A 12,456-nucleotide genomic window follows, 5' to 3' on the forward strand; every position below is an offset into this window, starting at 1 on the left:
TAGAATATGCTATAATTGTCTTGTCCTTTGTTATTTAAAGTAAAAACCCATTACCATTCACACCTTAAAAAGCACTGAGTGTTTTGCGTGTAATGTCCAGAAACCCAATCGGCAGAAATTATGCCACTGTAGGTTTCTGCGAACCATGGACTCATTGCATTTGTACTTTATCATGTAGCGGATACATTGAAACTTTACGTTTCAACAACACTCTGGTTAAAATGTTAGGTTCAGACACAAACGCAGCTTGGTTATGGTTTGGAAAATATCATGTTTTGGCTTAAATTTGGCTTAAAATACCCACTTTTGTGGCATAATCCCCCCTGGAGTTAGATACTGATTTTCTTGGCAGTACACCCGCTGGAAAAATTGGTAAGGTTTGCTAAAAAAAAACAGCCACATTCAGGAGCTAAAGAGCCACTGGACACACAGCAATGACTCGCTCATAAACAACCAATTTTGTTGTATTGGCATGTGTCTCACCAAGTTGTCACGCCATCCGCCATCCTCTCTACTTGCAGATGTCAGGTCATATATTACATCACTTTAGAAATGCTGATTTGATAATGCTGATTTTTTTTTCTAGCAGCCGGGCCGTGTTTTTAGTTACTTTCATGTGCTGCCTGAGTGACTCCACACACACCACATTTCATTTGGAAATATAAAAAAGAAAGTACCTACACATTTGCAGTGGGATCAGGTTGCTGACTTTCCTTTGCTACTTTCCTCAACACTCTCTGCTGAGAGGAGACTCCATTGCTCTTCACATTTAGTTCAGACACAGTGGCACTCCTTTACACTTTCCTCTCAGTATTTTCTTTTCTCATCAAAAAGCACCTTATGTATTAGCTTCCCTTCACACACCCTGAGCACGTATTTCAGGTTTCAGTACAGCAAACTCCATGTGATCTCTCCCTCAATTATTTTTTTTGATCGAAAAGAAATACCACAAAGTCTACTGGTTCAACTCTAGTAAGCCACCCTTTGTAACTGGGTTTCACATTGCAACTAATAGTTTTAATAATGGTTAATGAATGACTATCACTAATGCTTATACATGCAGATAAGTTACAAAGCATAAATAAGACTACTTTTCATCACCATGGATGGCATCAAAATAAGGACTTATTTCATATTTTTAATGTTACATGGGCTGTGTAGTAGGCTGAGCAATTTTTCCACTCCATGTTTTGGCAATGTCATGGGGGGATCACTGTGAGGTGAGAGTAGATAATCATCGAGGGTTGGGGAAAAATGCATTACACATCAAAATGGCGTAGCATAACGTAGGACGGATGGTGGGGGGCACATATGGAGTAGGTAGTCTGGGGTCCTCCCTTAGTAAACGTTGTCAAGCACTTTATTTCCTATATTCAAGTGATTGTTTTACCTTTAGCAATGTATGGTGGGAATGTCTTTTTTATGTAACAGTAAACACAAAATTCAGGCAGCAGTTGACAATTTAAAGTATAAAATTATAATGGAATATAATGCAGTAAGGCTCTCAGGCACTCTGTATTGCTTTCAAATATTCATTCTGTGGTTGATCTAGTTTTCTCATTTAATGTAATCCCTGCTGAGTCAGGACTCCTGTAAGCATTATTTATTCTCCAGTCCTCCTCTGTTTGACAAAAGTGTTCTGGTTAATTACCTGTTTAGTCGGGCTAAACCGGCTGTTTGGTTCACAAGGCATAACAAGTTCCAAGCTTCAGGTCTGGTGGACCCTGAGGTCCCTGTTATGCAGTGCTGTAATTAGTGCTTGGTGGTAATGTTTTTAATAAAGGAAGCCAAAAGTCCTTTGTTTGGGGAAGTAACATCTTAAAAGAAGTATTTCACTGTTGGAAAGATGGTCTTTTGAGGAAACTGGGCTGTCTTTGTAGTAAAAAGACACAAATACTTTTGAAAATCCTCCTACATGACCAAAGTAAACAGAGAAAAATGTCTGCGGCATTTGTTTTTGCTCAAGATGTAGAAAACCTATAACTACCAGAATGCACCGCACTGTGCCAGGCCAATAAATGTTCCCGCTGGTAGGTGACGTAATGCGAGCTGGGCTGTTTGACACAGTGGTGGCCGACTGGCAACAGACATCTTGAATTACAGTTGAATATTAAGCCAAAATATGTATTCTGAAAACATTTGAGGTAAGAAATAGACGGTGTAGTAACAGAGTCTTGATTTGTGTTTAATCAGCACTGCCTAGTTTTAACGTTTGTTCAGAGTTTGGTCTGAGTTGACAGAGAATGAGAGAGAGAGTCCATGGTGGCAGCATGGGTCGCGGGCAGTGCGAAAATGCGGAAGTGCAATCTGTAGTCGAGCAACTGCCAGCTCCCCAGGAAGTGTGGCAGACTTTAAAGCTAATTTTCATAGTGGCCAAATAGTGGAATTACAACTTCCAAGTCCATCACAGAAGACTTTTTCCCACTGACTTACATTGTGAAAGAGACGTCTGTAAATCAGTGGATACATTTTTCTTTTATTTAGCATCACAAGCCCTATGAAATGTCCAATAACATTTGGAAAATTTAGAAGCGCCACAATATTTAACCTTTTTCTCTCTAATCAAGTTAGTCGTCTCGGTTGGCGGAAGTCCCTCGTGCGCCAGGTCACTTGCTGTATGGGCCCAATGATGCAGAAGCAATGCCAGTCATTCAGCAGTTGAACGATTATGGCTTCATGCATCACTGAGCAACCTTCATAGGGATGAACAGGGTCCCACTTCCAACGCTGCATCCAGGTCTCTTTGAACATCCATGGCAACAGCCCACAGACAGCTCAAAACCAGCAAATAATGTGAAACGCGCCATCCAGCAGTTTTGTGCTGAGGCATGAGCAGGGAGATCTGGACACTGGTAGGATGGAGAAAAGTTTACTTTAGTCCATTTACACATACTATCCACATTGTTAGAATACAAAGCTGGTTGAATATTAGTGAGTTATCCCTTTAAAATGCACACATGGCACCATTTCATGTCAATGAAACAATAATTTATTTACATTATTTTATAAACCCCTGGACTTTAAGAACTCATATGTGTCATGTTCACAGAGAGAATGGAACTTGAGGTATTTTTTATCTTTAACCATTGTTTTCCCCTAGTTTATTTTTATTCTGTTTTATCTGGTTACTTTATTTTTATTCTATGGACATTAAATCATCCTATTTGTTAGTTTGTTCTGTGTTATGTGGTTTGCTTTTTAATATTTTATTGTCTCATTGTTGTAATTTTCTAGTCTTGCAAAACTTTTTGTGTAGTTGTTTGTGTTATCCTTTAAACTGTGTCTGTGTCATTCCAATTCTGCAATGTGAAGAGCTTTGGGCTGCATGTTTGTATGAAGGGCGCTAGATAAATAAAGCTGAGCTGAGTTGAGTGTCAAAAATTTGTTGAAGCTAATGATGGGTGGGTGCACATTTTGGAGTCATTTTAGATTCAGTAGGCTAGGGGGCATTTTTAGGCTTACATGACTTCTTTTTGGACAAAGTACATTCTGCAAATAAAAGCTTCTCCTTTTTTAGTTAATAAACAAATAAAATAAAACCGGTTTTAAGAATTGTGCTTTTAAAAGTGATGGGGGTCAAAATCAATGACCATCAATGTCAAATATCCATTATATTTTAATCCTGCCATGCCATCACTTTAAAATCATATTAATAAGCATTTTTGATAACATTAGGAAAATGTATTACCACGAGATAGATAGATAGATAGATAGATAGATAGATAGATAGATAGATAGATAGTATGGGTGTGTCTTTTTGTTCGAACCCCTCGCGCACCCTCTCGTGCACACTACACAGCCCCTCCCTCCTCTGCCACTCAGTCAGCCTCGTGCGCCTACAGCCGCCTCCAACCGGCAGAAAACACGCGCTGAAATCTGCAGCTGATAGTCAAACTTTAACCATCTATCAAAAATGTCCCCCAGCAGCAGCTGTCACTGAAAGGCGGCATCAGGCACAGAGGGATGGAGCGCAGGAATTAACCGGACAAAGGAGGAAAGCTGACGGACAGTGTGACGTTCAGGAGCCTCGGCGAGGATTACCACGGTCTCCAACGGTGGGGTGTTTTTTCCCCTCTAAAAATAGGCGACTTTGCGTCTGCACGCCCCCACCTAGAGATGTTAACCGAGATGTTAGCTTGTTGAAAAAAATGCTTCAGTCATTGCCACAAGATTGTTAATGTTCCTCAAATCTGCATCTCCCCTCCTAAAAATGTTTGCGGAGCTCCTCGGTGGATTATCTGAACCGGTTGTCAGCTGTGTGATTTATAATTGATCACGGAGGACGGAGCTGGACACCGCCCGGACCAGCTTCAAGGCTACCGGACCGGGATTGTATGTCTTTTTGCCTGGTTTGTGAAAAGAAAAAGGCAGTCAGCTTCCAGCTCTGCGTGCTGGCGGATGGAAACTGCGCGCATTGCTGGAATATTTTGGGATTGAGATAGTTCAATTTGTTAAATAGGGCCCTACCTGGAGGGATAGCTGCATGTTTTGGAGAACACACCACCCGTCCATACACTCAGACGGATGCTTGGATAAGTGAAAAGGTTACTTGCACTCAAGGACACCCTCAGTGTTAGTCGGTGTAGTTCTCTTAAAGTCTTTGGGTTTTGAAGCACAAACTGGAGCTGCGCACGGATTTTAAGTGGGATTGAAGGTATTTAGCCCCCCGACATCACTTTTCTGTGCTGCGTCTCGCTTTGGATATCCCTCTGAGGACTGTGCTCCAATGAAACAGAGAATGTACACAGATGGCACGAGCTCTGACGCCCCTGTTACTTTGAATGCGTTATTGGAATAACGGTAATTGGGATTTGGGAGGCGAATGGGAGGCTAATAGGAGTTATTCAGCAGCCATATGACCCCCTCCATCCACCCACCCTTGTCGTTTGAGGATCTATGTGTACGTGAGTGCGTCTCGTAGTTTTGCACGGTGAGACCACCGGCACCTGGATTCCCGGTTCGCCCCCTTTTCTTCTCTTCTGCCTGACTGCGCGCACGTCTGTTCCGGTAATTTCGCTCCTGCTGCTGCCGCTGCTTCTGCTGCTGTCCGGTCCCACACACATACACACACACTCCCGTTTATTCAGCCCCAGAAAACTACCAAGAGAGCCTCTCTCTCTCCGCGTGTGGATGGGAAAGGAGTCGCGCAGGAGAGGAGAGCAGGAGTTGGGATAAGCAGCCGAGCCTGATCGCCTTTTTAAAAAAAGCCGTGCGGGGCTCCTCGTTGTGATTTAACTCATCCATTAGTGGACGGATCGGGAGAGCAAGAAGAAGGGGTTCCGGAGAAAAGAGACTATAGAGGAAAGAAGGTGGAGATCGATGAAGGTAAGGCTGATTGATTGGCTGTTAATAATGCAGGGTGTGTGAGATGGCGGAGGATGCTCGGTGGGACCGAGCTCTGCTATGCAGCTGATTTTTTTTTTCTGCCACGGGGATGCCAGGCTCATCGCGGTGCCAACAATAGTTTTATTCTTAGTGCCCAGGAAATGAATCATCGCTGTAATCTGATTAGGCTCTGCCATAACCTCGCTCTGTGTGTGACTGCTCTCTTTTTTTGCGCCTGTGTTGGCACTGTTGGTGGACTCTGCCATTCTCCAAGGCTACAGACAATTTATTTAAAGCTCTCCAAAATCTAGCACAGCAGCGCTCGCGCTGTTGACAGTCTTCTCTCTGGTGGCTCAAACGGTGAAAGGCTAATTGTTATTTTGGCGTCTCACTTCTGTGCTGCGATGCCTCGGCCAGGCTGGCAGCCCCGCCGTGCCTGTACAGGAATGTGTGCGTGCATATCTGTATGTGTGCGTGCGTGTGCGTTGGGCTTGCGCGCGCCTATGGATGCATCCGTTCGCGCGCGCGCGTGTGGGTGGGAGCGCAGTAATAGAACCCATTTTTGGGGGAGCCTTCTCTCTCTCTATCTGTCTCACTCTCTGTTTCTAAAGCTGCCTCATCATGCCGCTCCAGTTGACTGGCGTTACAGCCACATCTATTATGCAGGAGGCTAGGAGATGAGAACACAAGAGAGGAGGAGAGGAGAGTGGGGAGAAGGAGACAAGGCTGAGGGAAAAAGAAAGAGGAATAGAGGTAAGGATCATAGAGTCAGACCAGGGTGAGGTGAGTAAAGATGGTAGAAGTGAGTAGCGGGAGCAGTACATGAGGGTGGAGAGAAGGGTGGGGGGAGGACGAGGAGAGGAGGAAAGGACCAGAGAGTGTTAAACAAGGATACAGAAAAAGACAAGGGCAGAAGAGAGGAGATCGCAATGGTGATGAAGTGAGGATAACAGAAAGGAGAGAGTGAGATGAGGAAAGATGGGAGAACGAAGGAGAGGGAGCAGTAAAAATAGGGGAAGGATGGGAGGAGGGTGAGGAGAGTAAAGAGGAAGTGTAGACATGACAGTAAGATATATGTTTGTAATATGTTAAATCTGAAGCAAAATGTTGTACAATTTCACCCAATATATGCAAATGTAAACTTCCCCTTGTAGACAGAGACGAGCAAAGTAAGATCTGCTCTTAGAATAATCAGAATTAGTTATCCATTGAGCCGGCGGAGCATCTCTGTGAAAATAAGACTAAACAATGGTACTTATAAGATGTGTGTGTGTCTGTAAGACAGAACAGTAACAACACAGCAGAGCAGGACACAAGGCAAAAGAAATGGTTCACTAACAGAATCCTATTCAGAGCCAAGGAGTATTTAGGAACCAGTGACAGCTCTACGCCGAGAGAGCGTCTGTTTCCAAAAAAAGATCTGATTAAGCGATCCAAAAAAAACCTCTCCACACTTAACAAGCTGCTTGTAGTTCATGGATAGATTTGAACAAGTTGACTGGGATTTACGACTACAGAGAGTTCCTTAGAGGCAGTCTGATTCCCAGGAGCAGTGTAAGAGAAAGTGACCTCAGTATTTCAAGGTCTGAGTAAATGAAGAGAACTGATGTGCTTTTAAAACCATGGAGAGCTCCGACATGGTCACAGTGACACAGTGAGCTGCAGATATTTTCAGAACCATGGAGAGCTCTGACACAGTTCAGATCCCTGAGTGAGTCTCATGTTGTCAGCACCGTGGACAGCTCTAACATAATCCAACACAGCCACTTGTGGTTTGTGGATAGATTTGACACGTTGACTGGAATTCAGGACCACAGAGAGCTCATCCAAAGCATTCTGAGGTTCAGGAACAGTGCAATAGAAACTGACCTTACTGGTGGGGGGTCTGACAAGTTTTCAGCACTTTGGAGAGAGCTGATGTGTGTTCGGACCAGTGGAGAGCCATTTGTTACACAGTGAGCTCCTACATGATCACAGCACCATGGATAGTTCCAACAAAGCTGCTTGTCATTTATGAATAGATCCAAACAAGTTGACTGGTTTCAGGCCCAAGGAGAGTTCATTAGAGGCATTCTGATCCCGTGGACCAGTATATTTGTAACAGACCTTGATGAGGTTTGAGAGATTTCCTCACAATCCTGAGAGCTCTAGCCAGCTTCTCCAGGATGTTAAGATTTCAACAGTTAATCCAAATACAGCCAGTCTCTGTGTGTGCTGTGCCACCTTGCAATTTTGTCCAGTCATTGCAATTTGACTATTTGAAATGGGTAAAATTTCATTTCATCATAGGGCTGCGCCGAGTGTATTGATTCGCTCAGCCCCTTTTTGACATCCCCCCGCCATGGCAGTACTGCTACTGCTGCACCTTGGACAGAGTCCCATACAAAGTGACAGGTCAAACTATTAGCAACACACTGCTAGTGATACTCAATTGCTTTAATGGGATAAGTGACAAAGTCAAGCTGTTTCCATGTCGGTTTGATTTTGTTGGGACCATTTAATGGCTCGGTGTTGGATGTTAGCTGTTGCTGCTGTTTTAACTTGTGCTAACCGAACAGGGAGAGAAGGAGGAGAGCAGCTCACAGCAACAGTCCTTCAGTGCTGTATTGAATGGCAGCAGCAGCTGTTGCTGTTGCTTTAGATGGTTTTCTACCCGGTTCACACTACAAAACATTTCTGTCCGTTCCAGCAGTCACTGTGTCAGATTAGGTGATTGTGGAGTCATAAAATCGTGCCGTGACTCGGCCGACAGACATGACGAACTACACGATGGTACTCACCAATTATCCCCGGTCGTCTTTCACGACGTGTGTGATGTCATCGGGTTATTCTTGTCCTATTTTTATTAGTTTTACTATTATTTCAGTCACTGTGTCTGTTCATGTGCCAGCTGAAATGTTGTTGTATTAAGTGCCACCAGATGGCAGGAGCTGCATTTGAAGTACCGTATGTAAACATGCAAGTCACTGAATCCTCCACAGCAAGTTCCTGCAAATTATTCACAATAAAAGCCTTTTTAGAAAATGAAGGGATTCTCTAAACCAAAGTTATAAGTGGCTTTTATTTTTATACAGATACAGGAAGTGTTGCGTTTGAAATGACAGTGTGATGCATTAACTTTATCAAGGCAAACAGGAGCAGATAAAAAGTAAAAATATAGAAATACAGAGGGAATAATAAACAAAGATCTGTTTATAATGTAGTCTGTTTCAAATGAAGCTGGTACCCTCTGCAGTTGTGGTAAGTAAAAGCCACTATTTTTTAATTTTCTTACTTTATGTCTGTCTGCATTATGAAGAAGTAACATTGTTTGCTAGCTTGATGCTAATGACAGTAACGTTAACTCAGCGGGTTGACAAAGTGCCTCTGCTGTTTCACACCATCATTTCCCCCTTTTACTCTGTGTGGTAACATCCCTAGAGGAAATATCAAAAGGCTGGGCTGTTGTTGTCATACAGTTGTCTACGGCAGCAGATCGCTCTGTGTTTCTATTGGTCAAAGTGACGGCTGTAATGGGAGAAGTCGTGAATGACAAAAAGAAAATCAAACATGCTGGACTTTCTGTCGTGAGGCATCTCAGACGTTCGTTGGTTGTTGTTTAGTATGACACATGACACGAGATGAAACGATGAATTATCGTGTACGACACTCATTGTTGTTCTCAATCCATGCCGACAACGTACGTCACTGTGTCGGGCTAGAATCTGGCTGATATCATGTAGTGTGAACCAAGCATTAGGACTACAGAGAGCTCCAGTATGGTACCAGTGTGAGTGAGCTCCTGTATGATTTCAGCACCATGGGAAATACTCATGTAGTTGAGGAGCCGCTTTTTAGACGCGTAGACGCTGAAAAGTTAAAATATTTTCAACTTTTTGAGAGTCAAATGCCAGTAGCACCAATCAAATCAAATCCTCCTTTCTGTTTTGTTGTGGCAGTTACGGCAGTTTGGTCAGTTACGGCAGTTTTACTGCACTTACGAGCGACAGACAACACAATGCAATCCGAAGATGAGAAATTTATCCCGACAATATTTGATTTTGAAGAATTATACAACACATGCACACCTCAGTACTAGTTTCATGTAAGCTACTGTCTCTACTGTCTTTGAGGGAAACACTAGATTCAAGGGGAGATGACAGGAGGTGTGTGTGTCGCCCGGTTGTGCACGCACCCCTGCTCCACAGGCGCTCATTGCTGTTTTTTTTTTGTCTAGCGCGCATTGAATAAGCGCTTCCAGCGTTTCAAGCGTCTTTGAAGCGTCCGCGTTTCTGCGTCTCATTTCTGTGTGATCGCCCCCTAAGGTCTGACATAAGACCTTCAGAGAGCTCCAACAGACTCACTAATAAAGCTACACAGTTGTGCAGATCAATGACATCCCATACATGTTGGTTTCAGTTTCCACTGTTAAGTTTCATATGAGCATTAGAAGTTTCACAGCCACAGACAAGTTTGTACAAAGAGTATAAGCTAAGGCTCTTCTACTCGAATAAGCATTTTCATGCAGCACAGATGGGCACAGTTAGACTGTATTTTTATTTGAAAGACATAATCACCCCAGCTTCAAGGGCACCATTGTCAAGGTGCATAGAAGCTGGACAGATGAAACAAAGCAAGAAGTCTTAATTCGATCAGATAGAGTCAGTGGACGTGTGTCTTTCCCAACACGAGATGAAATGAGCTCACAGGGCAGTAGGTGGATGTAGTGGGTGATTCTATAGCAAGACACCGAATTCCTACCATTCCTTGCTGTTTTTCAGCTGACCCTGACCTCTGACCTCCTTCTGGAAGGAGGGTTAATTGAGAAGAGAATATTTGCAATGCAATCAATAAAATACACAAGTATCATTATTGTGGTTTCGGTCAATAGATATCAACCACATCTATTTTTAGTACCAATAATAGGCATTTATAGGATGCAGAGGACTTTGGACCTCAATTAGAATGCAAGACCATACGGTTTAATGTAGCTGCTTAGTATTGAAATCATAGCAGTCAGCTTCCTCTGCTTCATTACACATATTTTGATTTATGACTAATTCCTGTGATAAATATTGTGCATTAATGTGTGTTTGCAGCCATAATTTGCACCTTCTTTTTAATGTTACTAGCAATTGCAGTGGTTAAATGTGACATTTGCTACTACCTCTAAATTATAGTAATATATTTACCCACAGTTCTAATATATTTTGTGAAGTTTTCAGGATGCAGGGTTTTAGGAGGGAGGCAAGATGGTGTTTCAATCTTGCCTGCTAGGTTTGGCAATTTTATATGTCAATTTTCAAAAATTGGGTATTGTGTAAAAATTGAATGAAGACAGTTTCGATTATGTTTGCTACAGACTTCCTATTGTTGTTTTGGTGCATGAATTTACTGAGAATGTGTGTGTTATAAGACAATGGAAAGTTGTGTATGTGTTATCATGATGCACCTAGTTGCAGAGGCTTACTAGAGAGATAAACAGACAGACAGGTAGGCAGTCAGGAAGGATATGAGTTGACAGAGACAACAGGCTGGTGCAGACAGAGACAGGCAGACAGGCCAACAGATGGACAGACATGCAGGTAGGCAGACATTCTCTTACTCATACAATAAACAAAAGACAGTCTGGCTTAAAGCAACTGGCAGACAGGTAGACATGAAGACAGTCAGGCAAAAGAGCAGCCAGCCAGGTGGCAAGCCACCCAGTGTCATGCTTGAGTGTGATGATAGAGCCAAATGTGTTAATGTGACTGGAGTGATGCATTGTTTTGTGGCGACTATTATCATATGGAGAGCATTACAGCGTGCTTCACATCCCATTAGCAGAGAGAGAGAGAGAGAGAGCACATCCCCACCTCCACACTTGCTCTCAGTATGCTACTCTGATGTGTTTTCCTCCTCCCTTTACCTATGACACATTTGTTGGCGGCTGTATTTTCCCTTCTCAGACAGCACAGAAAAGACCCAACTGTTATCTGTTAAAAAGATTCTCAGACACAGGTCAAATGCATCTAATCAAGTTCAAGTTGTAATGTGATTTAATGGGGATGATATTTATTTTACGCAGGACAAAAGGAGAAGACCTGGAAAATGTTTGTCTATTCCATGGATAATTTGCGTAATCGCTTGATGAATAACTAAAATAGCCATCTGTCAAAATGACTCACCGATTTAATCCATAGCCATTTCAGCACTGCATCTGTTTCAATCAATTTTTCAAGGTTGATTACAATGAAATTGAGTCCAATTGATTATGTACCAGAATGTTTACCTCAGGAGGGTTTGAATGTGATCTTTTTTGGACTTGAGGATATTCTGAGTACTGATGACAAATACAGTAGAAAAAAGTACATAATTGATTTAAAGCATCACTTTATTCATTGATTTGAGTTAACCATCCATTGAGAGTGAGTAATCCCATGTTACAGTACAGTACAAATCTGTCCCTAACAATATTGTCTTTGTGTTTGAAACATACTTAGGTTATATAAAGCGTGAGCCCCTAGTCTGATAATGTTGGAAAAATATGAAATAAGTTTGATCAATGTCAATTCAGCCTCAACCCAGTCTATCTCTTAACTTAAGGGATCTTAAGTTTCCTGTGCTTGCTTTCCAAACTAGTGCAAAAATGAAGAAGTTAAATGGCCATAAATTAAAAGTACCATAACACTTCAATTAAAAGCCCGGGCTATTATTTGCTTAAAGTTACAATGTGTAATTAAATATATATTTACTAAAGTGTAATGCAGTTCACATACAAATGGAAGCTTTCTCATAGGCTTAGAATGATTTCTCTATATATACACAGGCAGGGCGCGGTCTGCTGGAGGCTGCCCTCTTGCGTCGCCATATTTTAATACAGTGGCTGAAACCACCTTTCGCGTTTACCTAGAACTTGCCGTCACTGGAGACGGTTAAGGTGAAGATCAATGCGGGGCGCTTCTGCGTGAACCTGCTTTGTACATTTATGATTCTGTCGCACTTTAAATGGAGGACCACACACATGTTTTGCCCTGTAAGAGGGAAACCACGCCACCAAATAAAGGAAAAAGATCAGATAAGCGAGGACGGGACAAAACGCGAGTGAATATCGGCGTTGCTTATTCCAGGTGGAAAGAACTCCTGAAGGAGAAGGATTTCACAAGGGAT

The 12,456-nt window shown here is 42.5% G+C and overlaps 1 protein-coding gene across 1 annotated transcript in view; it reads left to right on the forward strand.

Moving 5' to 3' along the window:
- Positions 1-3,887: 3,887 nt before the first annotated feature.
- The window catches only part of si:cabz01090165.1 (uncharacterized protein LOC100333421 homolog), a 531,188-nt gene continuing 522,619 nt past the window's right edge, over positions 3,888-12,456 (forward strand). Inside the window, exon 1 of the mRNA XM_050061021.1 lies at positions 3,888-5,325. The gene's annotated coding sequence lies outside the window, so the exon portion shown is untranslated. The remainder of the gene's footprint in view (positions 5,326-12,456) is intronic.

This window comes from Epinephelus moara, chromosome 2, assembly GCF_006386435.1.
Source record: "Epinephelus moara isolate mb chromosome 2, YSFRI_EMoa_1.0, whole genome shotgun sequence".
Taxonomy (NCBI): Eukaryota; Metazoa; Chordata; class Actinopteri; order Perciformes; family Serranidae; genus Epinephelus; species Epinephelus moara.